This window comes from Poecilia mexicana, unplaced genomic scaffold (assembly GCF_051168715.1).
Source record: "Poecilia mexicana isolate PSO_F unplaced genomic scaffold, ASM5116871v1 scaffold_13, whole genome shotgun sequence".
Lineage (NCBI taxonomy): Eukaryota > Metazoa > Chordata > Actinopteri > Cyprinodontiformes > Poeciliidae > Poecilia > Poecilia mexicana.
In genome coordinates, this window is record NW_028263382.1 from 19177214 (window position 1) to 19191352 (window position 14139).

The 14139-nt window shown below is 37.4% G+C and overlaps 1 long non-coding RNA gene across 1 annotated transcript; it reads right to left on the bottom strand.

Annotated features, from left to right (window-relative positions):
• Positions 1–2416: 2416 nt before the first annotated feature.
• LOC148155804 (uncharacterized) lies at positions 2417–14112 on the bottom strand. The gene is made up of 3 exons (XR_015764973.1): positions 13179–14112; positions 11578–11696; positions 2417–3444 (listed from the first exon to the last, which is right to left on the bottom strand). It is a non-coding gene; the product is annotated as an uncharacterized LOC148155804 (long non-coding RNA).
• Positions 14113–14139: the final 27 nt, after the last annotated feature.

The window sequence follows — 14139 nt, forward strand, 5'->3', positions numbered from 1 at the left end:
GAGTCTACAGGTTGTGGTCTTTGTACTTGGTGCCAGATCAAGTTTGGTAATCTGTAGCTGCTGACTCTGCAGAAAGTTGTTGACCTGACCCCACTCTGTCATTTTACATGACCTAAACTTTGAGGCTGACTCGCTATTGTTCCTAATCCCTTCCGCTATGTGTTAATACCACAAACAGCTGACTGGAAAATCTAGTCGCAAGGAAATTTTATCCATTGGACTTTTTGCACAGGTGTCATCCTATGATGGTACTGCACTGAAATTAAAAGAGCTCATGAAAGCAACTTTCACAAATCTTTCACAAAATGTCTGCATGCCTAGGTTTTATACATTTATAGCCCTAGATGTGATTGGAACACCTTCTTTCAATGACCTGGTTCATTCTTTTCCTTTGTTCGCTTTTGTCCGATCACACCTGGATGTTTATTAAATCATTGGTTTTGTTAAGATTACACACTGCCCAGTTTCCTTTGTTCTCTACCAAACTGTTAACTTGACATTATCTTGTCTTACCAGCTAAGTGTATAGCTGGTAAGACAAGATTTATGTACAATTGTGACATGCACAGATATTTTTATTTCTATCATCCATGTTTGTTAGTTCTTTCCAAGTCTACCAACCAGTTCATGTGAGTATGCCTATTCAAGTAACTTTGACTTAACATACCAGTTAATCTTTTGCAGACTTGTTATAGGCTACTAAAGTGGGCCATCAGGTTTAAAGCTATACTGATGCAAACTAATTTAAAAATTTTAAATAATTAATATAGACATTCTTAAAACAAGGTAATTACATCAGAGAGTACTCTGATGGGTCAGTTTTGCTGTTTCCCAAGTCAAGATAAAGAATGTGGGCTGGAACTATTTTAAAAAGGGGCAAAAGCAAGAAAGATTGATAATATTAACTATATTTTGTTCCAAACATACTTAGGGAGTTATCTGCACATTTTATGTTCTCCCGTAGCAACATACCTCTGTCCAACAGCTTCCATCCGCATGGATTATTAAGCAAATTCTGATTTGGTATCATAGGGGCTTGTCAAAAATCCAATTTCTACTTTCCTAAGGATTCGGCAACACAATTGCTACTTCAACAAAATACTGTCCCTGGCCTGAAGAACTATTTTTTAGGGGCCGCACAAGAAAATTGTTCATTACCAGGCAACGTGAACAAATAAACTGTATTCCACTGCTGCAGAGAATTAATAATGGTATAATACTGAAACTTTGCTCACTGATCTGCTGTGATATTTCGCAAAGGTAAAACACATTTGACTTCGGCAGTCATTTACTTGTAGTATCAGCTGAGCGAAGTGCAGCTCTTCTGTCATTGTTGATTGAGTGGAACATAAACCAAAAAGGCTGGTATTTCTTATAAAAATCTGTAATCTGTAATTTGTCCCAATGATGAAGGACATTCTCCTTCAGCTGTGGATTCTTCCATCCTGTATCGTCTTCCCAGTATGTCACTGCCTCCCCACACCTGCTTGTGCGCACATACATCCGTCCCTCCTTGTATGTCCCACTGGTCGACTCTTATTTTACCGGCGTGAGTGCTGGCGGGTGGGTTAATCCCTAAGGATGGGGCCACTTGTTTTGACAACTCCTGTGAAGACCAGTGTCTCTCACAACAAAACACAGACTGGCCAATCACCAGCAAAATGTCGGCCCTCGGCTCACTCTTCCACCACCCAGAGGAGGATCAGGTTGCCTTTACAATATGCGGCCCATTAACTCAGAATAGAAACATCCTAAGCACAGCTATGATGATCCCCTTTGTTTGCTAAGACAATGACATTGATAAAAGACAAGCCACACTCGTGGCTCCTGATACAAGTGAGTGTAAGGTTACAAGTTGCCCAGTCTAGAGTGATGGGTCCCCTAAACAGACTTCTGTGTGGTATAGCTTTACACTGCACAGTCCCCTCGGGATGAAAAGACACCTGCAGGTCAATCAGCATAAGGACACATGCACGCTCTTTAAATTACAACCAAGAGGGCGCCAACTGCGACAAGTCAATCAGGTATTTTGAAGTCATCAGGTACGCCTGACAAAATACTGAAAATGAGATGAATGTGTTCTGATGTCCATGTAAAGAGAATATAGAGGGGTTCTTAGTGTGGTTACATTGGCTGGTAAAATAAAAAAGATCAAGTGTGTATTCTGGAAAAAGAATCAAGCAGCTGTGGCTGCACTGTTATGCTATATATACCTGTATGGTAGAGCTTTTCACAAGATATTACATTATTATAAAAATTAAGAAAATGTATTTAGCTTACATATATTGTTTTAAGATAAAAAAATAAGTTAAATCATTTTGTGGAGTGAGACAAGAGTCAGGGGGGGAATTTAACTCAGGTGAATTTAAGTACCCTAGGCCTAGAAAGTCCCTTTGTGTGATTTTATCAGTAGAACTACAGATAAAAATAAAATACAGAATAGTAATGCGTAAATTACGTCATAAACCTAGAAGTTAAATCAAAAATAGTTGAAACTTATAAAATCATAGTAGCATTTGAGTGGCAGAGCTTAGAAATAAATTCAAGATCACCTTATTATGAAATATAAAAACTTGTTATGAGATTTATATCCCATTAAAAACTAAATATCTTATCTTAGGGCAGATTTTGGTTTTATTATTACAATATATATATAAAACTCTTCTGATTAAAATAAAAAATGAACAAGAAATGTTGTGTTAGCGAGACATAAAACTCATCTTGTTATGAGAAACTTTCTCATTTCAGTGGGTTTTGCATGACATTTTGACCTTTATATCTTTTAGTGATGTGAAAGTTTCTCACTATAAATAAAAAACTGAATTTATTTCCTTGCTCTGGCAGTGCAACCCTTCAAAATAAAACGCTGATTTCAGAACAACAGTATAAAAGACAAATGTCCTAAAGACTATAAAATAGTTTCAAACAACTAAACATATTATGAACTTCACACTCAAGCTAAAGCTTTAAGACAATGATTGGTGATAAACTATTACCGTAATTTCCAAATTATTGAGTGCATCTGTATTGAAGCTCACTAACTTTAAAAAAACTTTAAAAAGAAAAAAAATACATATATAGGCTGCACTTATCTAATCTGCACATGTTCATGTTTTATCATGAGATATTTACACAGAAAGATTTTTTTAAACTATTCATTCATTCATGAAATACACACATACACATATATAGCAGTGCTTGTAACACAGCTGCTTCAAAAACATATACAGCAGACTACCAGAAATAGCCATTGGTCTAACTATTCCTCCTGCAGACTAAAACCACTTAGGCCTTCTTTTTCAGTGTTGGAATTGAACCATCTCAGACAAACGTCCTTAGTCTCTCTTCCGTTGTCGCTTTCAGTGCCATTTTCGTCTCGAGGCAAATTCACCCTTGAGCTCATGCTGTCCCCTTCATCATGCAACAGTCCAGTCTTTCAAAACCCCTTTGGTAGACATAAATATATTAGCCAAATCAATGTTGAAGATGCAGTGTTTAAAGCGTATTAAAAAAGTAGACACTTTTATTCCAGAAATTACAGTAATTCCAAATGGTAATCTGTTAAATTACCTGAAAATATGAGCACTTTAGAGGCAAATTGACCAGCAGGATTGTAAAGATAACAGATAAACTGATGATTGAAGCTCCTTTCTCATTTAAAAAGACATTTTATGAACACAAACTTGGATTGCATGGTGGCGCACTTGTTAGCTCTGTTGCATTGTAGGAAGAAGGTTTTGTTCAAGCCCTGTGACCCTACATAAATAAGAGGTTCGACAATAGATGAAACGGCTAAAGAAAGAAACTCACCTTTGTCCTGGTAAGAACTGGAAATCTACAAAGAACATTTTAATCTGTTTCATGTGTCTTTAGAATTAACAAAGTAATGGTATATAGATGAATATGAACAAAGATCATCACAAATGGCAGGACTTCAGTTTGTCCAGTACTTTGTTGACAATGTCAAATTGTAGGAAACCACAGCCATAATTTGTCAGGCATTGGACAAATTGGATGCAATGAATGTAATCTGAATACAAATTCAAAAGCAGCCCTTTTTTATATATAACTTGATGTGAATCTCCATTCACACAAAATGCTGGTTTTAAATTTAAAAAAAGTGCAGCACTTTTCAAAAGAAAGAAAACCTTTCAAGAGAGCTGAAGTCATCACTATTTTATAAGGAATTTAAACTAAAATGGCTTGAGACATCGTGGAGTGTAATTGCAGATAATCTTAAAATAATTCTGTTAAATCACCGTGAACAGAAATGACAGAATATAAAAGGTGTAGTGCCAGGAACTGGTTTAAACATATCTTGCTTTTATAGTAGTCTTGCACTATATTTCATACATTATAGTTTCCAATTTAATACAGCAATGTGCCACTGGAAAACCAAGAAAAACTCACCAGAGTAGAAACTGCTAAATTCTAAAAGAATAGGGATTATTGTTTTTTGCAAAATATACTAACTGAAGTTGTGAAGAAACAATCACATGCTTTAAATAGCAGTTCAAATAGCATCCGAATTCAAACTTTGTGTTTGAAGTCAGCTTGCGTACAGAGTAAATTCGAGCCGTTTTGGAGGCTGGGGAAAACTCGCAGCTGATTAACCTACCAGGCTTTATCGGCTTTTCACACACTTTTGTTATTGGTTTCGACCAATAAGATGAACATTGAAAGAAACACACGGCTACTTAACATTACCACCACAATGCAGTATTGCATTTTTTTTGTCTTTTGTTTTAGCCTATCTTCAAAGATGCTCTATATATGAACTGCTAACACAAATCAGTCTGAAAGATTAAATTTCCGGTCTGAGGAATGGACCACAGACTTTGCAATTCAGTAACCTTTCCCATCTCCCACAGTTCCTGCAGCTAACACCCCAGCCTACCCAAGCCAGTTTCCCATTGGTTAGCCCCAAGGCACAGAGGAGCATATCTGTAGCCAACCTTGACGTGCTAAACTAGGACGCTGAAGGGGACAGAAATGGGAGGAGAAGAGTGCAGGGGAGTGAGAGCGTATGGAGGAGGGAGAGAGTTTGGGGGGGTGGAACCAAAAAAACGTAATGAAAAGCTCCTGAAGGTGTGGCAGGAATAAGGAAGTGAGGCTGACGGAGGAGTGGGGGTTAGAGGAAAATGGGAATGGGGGAGAGGTGGGGAATCTGAGTGAAGATGGAAAATAGAAGTACAGGGAGGGAGAGAATGGGGTGGATTTTGGTCATTTGTACTCTAGCTCCATCTGCGCCTGGTCTCTGTCTCCTCCTTTTCTCTGCTCAAAAAAAAATGGAAAAATCAATACGCCCACGCTCTGATATATCCCCACATAAACCGAATCATTAAAAATGTATAATCAAACACCTTCATCATCATTTTTTATCACCGTTACCATCATCGCGAATGACAACGGCCACAGACATCAGTATATCCTGGACACGGCTGTAACATAACAACCCAATCAATGACCTTCTAATTATTCCAGTGTCGCAGTCAATTGTCCAGTTGAAGCAGTTCTGCAGCCTTGACTCACGAAGCACACACGGAGGCAGACGGCCCGCTGTCAAATGCACAGAGCACAACTGAAGCGGGGCTGTTGTAAGAAGAATATCTGACTTCTCAGCTTCACAACTCAATCCAACTCAGGGTTGCTGTGTTGCCTAGTAACGATGGCACACCACTGACCTTATCTATGTGGTCATAAAAATGTATGAAGGAGCCCCTCCTGACCCCCCCTCCACATTGCTGTCCAACCTCCTCCTTTCTTCCTATCATTCAGGCCATCCTACAACCACTCTACACCCCCTACTCTGGTGGGTGGGTGGTGGGAGGCTGAGATGATGCAGATTGCATACTATGAAACTGATGGATAGCTGTAAGAACAGAGGGACACAGTCAAGCGCAAAGGAGACTCAAGAGCGCTCTGCAAGGTGAGCTGGTGCACCAGCCCTCATCGCAATATTCATTCAGTGTGGTGTCTTCTCAGAGAAACAGAACTGAGTACGGGAATAACGTAGACGCCCTCCAAATATTGCATGGCAAGTGTGTGAGAGCAATTTGCTGGTGAGAGATGAGGTGTACCTGATCTCCATTCACTCATGGGAACAAAGAGCCAGGTTCAGTGCGTGTAATTGGAAAAACCTTGGAGATGCCCATCCTAATGAGGGAGCAAACTCCAGGTGTCGCATCGGATGCAACCTCTGGGAGTCACACTGGGAATGTGACACACACACCTGCTCCATCTGTCGGTCCTGTAATAGATAAAAGCAACTCCAGCGATTCCCTTCGCAAGGCAAAGCGGAAATAAAAAAGGAAATAGATTGAGAATTTAACTGCATCCGAGAGATTTAAAAGAAAAAGTGTCCACACCACTAGACCAACACAAAATTGGGATATGTAAGGTATAACTAAACAAATTGTGCAACATCTAACAGCTCTTAGTACATTATGAACTTGATAATGAAATATTTTGTAAGATCACACTACAAATGCCCTGAATTTTTGTACTTTATCAAGTCTAAGGACTTCAGAGCATGTTATGCTACAATCCGTCCTTCATCGTTTCATACAAACAATGATAGTTATAAGCTAAGAAGTCATCTTACCCCCACCAGCAGGCAAGGTGGGTGAAGTATCTTGCCCAAGGACAAAATGAGCTGGACAGATCAGAGTTCAAGCCGACAACCCACCGGTTATATTACAGCACAAAAGCCTACCCTCCTAACTATAATCTCTCATTTCACAGAAATGAAAACATTTATAATGTCCATCATGAACAACTGTGGACAAGACGCCTCCATCTATGTTGCTCTGTTTACATCATAAACTCTGTTCCTCCAGGAGCAGAAAGGGATCTTTAAGGCCCCACTTAGTGGCGGAATTAAATTTAGGGGAACATGCCATTTCGCTCAGCCCATTTCACTCCAGTTATTAGACAGTAAAGCAATCAACATGGCGCCACGTGCCAATTCAAATATTCGCCCTTAAGCGTCCATCCTACGTAACATAGAAGTAGATCACATATAACTTTTGTGGAATATTTTACCATTTCATAAACTGACGTTTTCACTGAGAAATAATGAACAGGAATATCAGTTTGTCTTCAATCCTGTCGAGCCTCAGCAGACATCGTAGCTAAGGCTCAGGCTGCAGCATGGTTCATGCTGGGTGAAATGATCCACTACAATCTGCATTTGTAGTCCAGAACAAATGCAGATTGAGTAAATTGTATTAGTTTTTTACGTGACTATTCTTACAGTTAGCAATTGTAAGTTATAGTGTGGGTATAACTTACTCTTAAATTTGGATTTACTGATGAACAAATATAATAAAGTACGTTTCAAGTATTTTTAATTTAACTTGTCATAGTTGTTTTTCACAGCATATACAGCTCTGGAAAAAATTAAGACACCACTACAAATGATCAGTTTTTCTGATTTTACTTTTTATAGGTATATGTTTGAGTAAAATGAACATTGTTCTTTTATTCTATGAACTACTGACAACATGTCTCTGAAATTCCTAGCAAAAATTTAGGATTTATTTTCAAAAAATGAGAAATTATTAAAACAATAAAAAAAAGAGGCCGTGCTTTCACATCTCAAATAATGCAAAGAAAACAAGTTCATATTCATTTAGAAATGGTAAAGTTTTAACTCAGGAAGAGTTCAGAAATCAATACTTGGTGGAATAACCATGAGGTTTTCAATGGGGTTCAGTGAAGTGGTCTCTTAATTTGTTCCAGACCTGCATATGTAGATCATTCTAGCCTCATCCTAATATTTCTTTTTTTTTTTGTCTTTCAAATATTTTTTAGAACTTTATATCCATATTTTCATTTTGTTAATTGATTTTAATTTGATTTTCGTATCTGTTCTTGGAGGGTCTAACCAAAATTTAGCTGTTTAATCTGACTAATGATGAAAAGAATTGATTTTATTTTGCAGGTTTCAATATCTCCATCTTAGTTAGTCCTTAGTCTACTCCACAATAGGCACCTGTGTGTATTCCTAAATCACTCTAGTTGATTTAGACTGATTTCTACAAGTTGGGTTTTCACAGGTTCCATGTGGGCCTCGGTGTGAATGATTACAGGACCACTTCATTAAGCATATCCCACTCGAGAGCAGTGCCCTAACAGCAACTCGGTAATGAGGATGTCCACAGCCTATCACCGCTCTCCCGCCCACAGCTACAGCAACATCTGCTCTGTTGCACCCAGAGCATCAGGTGGGATCCATGGTTTTTGAACAAACACTGAAAGCCCAAGTGTGTCTCCATTTGTGTGTGCAAGCTGTGGAGTAACTAGGGAGACTGGTGTGGGTATGACTAGTGCCTTGAGGAGCGCAAATATGGGAATATGTAACTCCCACCACAGCCTTTTCAGACGGCAGCCTATGTGACTCATATATGTGCCAGTAAGGCTTTTCCTCTGAATGAAAAAAACATATAGATACCCTGCAGAGGGTAGAACTACCACCACAGGGGCAAGAGTAAGTGTGAATAGCCTGTGAGAGAGTGCTATTCCCTTCATCATGCTTCTGCCTGCCTCAAGACCGAGAGCACAAATTCATTTAAAAGTAACAATCTTAAAAGACACATTGTCCAAATCATGTCTTCTTCATAAAGTTAGAATCATGCAGTGAGAGTGTCTCCATTAACTTACTGTCTTGGTTACTCCATTTAAACCTCATCTACACGCTCATCTTTTCTCGTAGAATCAGATGTGAATGTGAACACCTTGTTAGAGAGCTAACATGTCTGGGAGGGAAAGAATTTGAAGCAGCTCATTATGAAAAGCAGGCTAGCTGCAGCATGTAAAGAAAATGTCAAAACCATAAGAGTAATAAACAATGGCTGTTATTTAAAATATGAAAGAGCAAATGTTTTTATCATTGTCTTAATTTGTAAATCAATTAGCAAAGAGAAAAGCTAAAGCTACAATTTATCTGTTTAAACATTTGAATAAACTGGTGTTAAAGCTAATTGACCCCATCCACCCTGCTAATAAAACAGTATGCTAGATTGGATCCCGAAATGAGATTTGCCTCGGAAACATGTGGACAATCTGCCCCACTGTGATCCCCATTTACTGCTCATCCAGCTCTATCATGTCTGTGCTGTAATTACGCCGCATCCTAAACGGCAGCAGATTCAGCAAATCTCTCATCGGCATTATAGACTTACAGTGATTGGGCTACGGGGCTGATTATCGTGAGGCTCAGAGACGCTAAAAGGACGGGGAGGTGGGGTGGATTGCTGGAATTACAATACTGTTTCCATAGTCAAAATAGTGCTGAAAGACTTTTTATCATTCTGCATCATAACATAAAAATGTTCCTGAATAAAATCCAGTAAAAAAAAAGATTTGCCTTCCAAAATCACCAAAATGGCAAAATCCAGATTGAAATCCAACTTGGAATCTGATTTGAAAATTAATTTTCTCCTTCCACATTCTCAGCTATTTTGCAATGAGAAATTGGTAGGAAGGAAAAGGTGGTTCTGCAAAGTTTTGATTCAGAGTGCCGATTACAAATCCATGCCACACTTTTCATATTTTAATTTGTAGAAAATCTAATTGAATTTCCTTCTATGTCACAATTATCCACTATTTTGTGTTGGCTTATCACATAAAATCCCAAGAAAACACATTAAAGTCAGGGGTTGTAACATGATTAAATCTAACAAGTTCTACTTTTGAAAGATTACATATGACCTACATTTCACCTCTAAAACATGGATTAATCCATATTCAGTGAGCAAAAACCTGCTCACTGCTAATATTAACATCTTCTGATGTTAATATTAGTCTTAATAGTTTAAACAGAAACAGAAACATGACTAATAACCACAGACAAACAGTCTCAAAGCCAAGCTAGAAGGTTTGCATCTTTGTTCACATGGTGAAGACAAGAAAAGAAGGACCTGGGAACATGTGATAATGTAGAGTGCTCTCCTCCTCTTTATCAGCTGTAATGATCAGAGCTGTGAGGATTAGGTACCAGTGTCCCAGTAAAGAAGCTTTGTGATGCCAAATGTAGGACCACTGGCTCCCTTAATCTGCCTTATTTGTTCAGCCACATATGCTACAGCTTCTTCAGATTGGATTAAATGCGCTAGAACGGTGTGGAGCGCCTTCCTGTGGCTGAAGGAGGAACTGCATGGGAGACGCTGGGTAGCAACATAGGAAACAATGGAAAAGTAGATAAAAGGCCTAAACATAAAATAGAACTCTGTATCAAAAGTCCTATGAATTAAAGTAATGAAGCAAAGCTGTGACAAAATTTATACTGGTTGACAAATTTGTTTGAATCAACATTAAAACAATGATGCAAACTTTGCTCATTTATGTCAGCCTTTAATACCAACTGTGGATAATCACCATTTTATTTCCTTATTGCAAAAGTAATTTTATAGGTTTGCTATATTGCACTACGCAATAATGCATTTGAAGTCAGACATGACGTGTGCCTGAAAACTCACTAAGCCTCTGACTCGTCAATTCATAACCTTTCCTTTTCTGAAAAGAGAAAAGAAATCTGAGGTTTGATTCTCACTGTTAGCTACAAAGGAGGTCAGGAGACAAAAAGAGTGGAGAAATCTTGTCGCCACCGGACACTGCACACATGATCACCCACAAGATTCACGGTGCTTCCCCTGTTTTTATACTCTCGGGCTATGGAACTAACACAGCCAAAGGGATGAAGAAACAGGAATTGTGCCTAATTGGGTCATTCACAAGACCCAGTGCATGACAGGCGGAGCACCGGAAACCTATCTGTCACAGTCTCTCCCCACGTTGTACAAGTTGTCCAAACTATAGGGATTAACTTCAATGAGAGAAGTTGAAATCATGTGACAGTGTATCTAGGGCTATCAGTGTGAGACACTGTTGTCTCTGTGCGAAACAGGCAGCATGGAGAAGGCCTGTAACATTGATCTCGCCTTACCACTGGGATCTTCTTCCTCTTTCTCCAAACTGTTAGCTTGGGAAATAAAACTGTCTAAGGCAAAGCGGAAAGGAAGAATGTCTTCCTTTGTCGGCACATGGAAAAAAAGGAATTCAAAGTTTCTGTTTTTTGTTGTGCAGATTAAATTGAGGTGATGATCGAGAACATTTCCAACGGAAATGCATTCGTTTATATGTGTTTATATGGAGCTAATGATTCTTGGATGTTATTTAAATAACCATCTTATGTGACTGTAACATGCTGTATTTCTATAGTTTGTTAGGAGTAATGAGATACCTCGTCAGAAAAATACATGTCATTTTTGTTGTGTTGTGAGTGTATTATATTTTCAAAACAATTGATAATGAAATGATAATTAAATAAAAATGATTATGAAAACATTACCTTTAAAAAATACACTGCATTAAAAAGGTTAAAAGCACATATTATGCCTTACAAATAGATGAATCGCATTTTCTCATCTTACAGCTATAATTCTTCATGTATTTTAATAACATGCAACAAAGAATTCCATAATTGTAAAGCGAAAGGAAAGGTATACAAGGTTTTCTCCATTTTAAAATTTTTAATATTCTCATGTAAGTTATAATAATACTTATTATAACTTACTTTCAACAGTGGCTTATTTTATATTCAATCAGATAGAACTGTATTCATCTCTCATGAAGGTTCCTCTGGGTCTTCAGTTTCCAGCAGCAGCATACTGACAGAGAAAACTTTTTAATCTCCTGTAAAAAAAAAATAAAAAAACACTATTGTGACTTGAATGTTTATCCTTTCATCAGATTCTCCCATTTGATTGGAGACTCTCTACAGATCCTCTAGAGTTAACTTGAGCCTCTGATCTTCCTTTCTGACTGGCTTCATAATTTAGTCGGACAGCCATATCTTGATAGGTTCAATTTGTGTCCAATGTTTTCTATTTTTGTTTGATGCACTGATATAGTTTTGGATATTGTTCAATAACCACGTTTTAAACTTCTCCACAACTTTCTCCCTGATTTGTCTGCTGTGTTTCTTGGTCTTTGCGATTCTGTTAGTTCAATAATGTTCCCTAACAAACCTCTAAGGGCCTTCATAGAACAGCTGTAATTAGACTGAGATTACATTATACACAGGTGGACTGTTTACTCAGTTTACTAATTAGCCGACGCCTAAAGGCATTTGGCTGAGGTGGGTTTACTTCATACATATCAGAGTAAAGTGGTATAAAAACAAATGCACATCACACTTTTCAGATTTTTGTTTATAATTTTTTTAAAAGCATACATTATTTTCCCTCCAATTCACAACTACATATTACTTCTACTCTCAAGGGAGAACAAATAATAACTCATAACAAAAAAGTTAGAATTATGACCAAATCTATACTGAATCATCAGTCATTCTGCTGGCTTATTAAAAATGCCTAATTTAATGCTAATTCTGTTTGCTTAATCTTTTCAATAACCAAGACAAGAACGTTTGATAGGCAGAAAATTTTAGTTTAACCATGCCAATCTCAATCTTACAAAGAGCTTTTTGCTATAACTTTACAAAAATAGTCTGGATGATACATCTGTAAGGCTGTGTCCAGTTATGGCTGATTTTTTACATACATTTCTCAGTGACACATCCACTTTGCACCTACAAATGTATTTTAGACTCTACACTTCTTCTATGGCCCAAATTACTCAATTAATATTATGCACAAATATGCTAACACCATCAGGAAAAAGGTTAACATTTAAAGAAAAACTTTGAATGGTGTGCTGAAAAAAACACAAGTAATTTGTAAATATTACTACTACTACCACTAAAAGTGATAATAGTTCATTTTACATTCACATACTTAATACATAATTTCTGATGTCTTAGTCTGAAATAAATATAAAAATGATACCTTAATCTTTTTTAAACTTTGTTTTGACACTGAAATTCTTCACACTTTGATACAACCAAAGAAGCAGAGTATATTCAATAAGAAATGCTTTCAGTCAAGCTAAATGGCAAAAATCAAAAGAAAAGTCATTAAATCAAAGCCAACATTGATTTTGTTGTGTGCGTGCCCGTTGACACTTCATCTCCCGTAAACGGCAAACACAGTGTCCCGCATACGCAAAAACGTCAAACATATCTTCACACAGTGTTTTGCAAACCGCTAAAAAAAAAGAGAAGTGCTCAGTGTTTGCGGAAGTAAATGTGGATGCTAATAGTGGAGCATATCTTACGATTTTAAAGTTGTTGTCTGACAGGAGCCAGCTCATTAGCAACTCAATCCTCATTGTCGTCCAACATGGCTGATGATTTCTTCCCGCTTGCGTGTATCAGGACGCAGAATAGTGACGTTTGTCGAGTATCAATGACGTTCAGGTTGGACGAATACGATATACAGATTCAGGTCACGTTTGAAAAGATAGGTTATATATGTATCGGATTTAGGACCACATATCCAAGTATCCTGGGTCGCATTAGAACAAGTCCGATCTGTGTTGTTAAGACTGTCATGAAAATATCATATACAGGCAAAAAAAATAAAAAATAAAAAATCGGATTTGGGTCACTTCAGGCTTCAGACTGCAAAGCCTAATTTTCAAGGCATCCATGTTAGATTTTGAGTTCAGAGTAAGAACCCACATACTTTCCAATGCTGAAGTCCGAATTTCAGGTAACATTTATCCTGACTAAAAATGTACAGCCTTCAACCAGTCACACAGACAATATGTTTAAATGGCGAGTTTTTCCTTTTCTTCGGGACACAATAACTGAACGACAACATCATGTTCTACTTAAAAGAAAATCTTTAAAAAAAGAAAGAAAAAAAAGAAAAACACTTTAAAACGTGTTTAATGAAGTGGTGGTTGTTATTAAATAAGCGCCACCGCACAAAGCAAATAATATTGGATGTATTAGTTTATCTTCTTTTCCAAACACAGCCTAAAGTAGTTTGTTGAAATAATATGTCACCGATCTCGCAAGATAAAGTGAAAACAATGGGATCAAGACTGCAAAAATACGATCAAGGGTCCATTTAGTTACCTTTCAAAATAAAATTTAAAAAAATCAGTTTTAGAAACTTACACAAAGTGCAAAAGAGGTAGCGGTACAGTTTTAATATAATTATTAATGTACGCGTGTGTGTCCGATTTGTCATATCAGAAATAATATTTCTCAAAGTTGTTTTTTATGTTT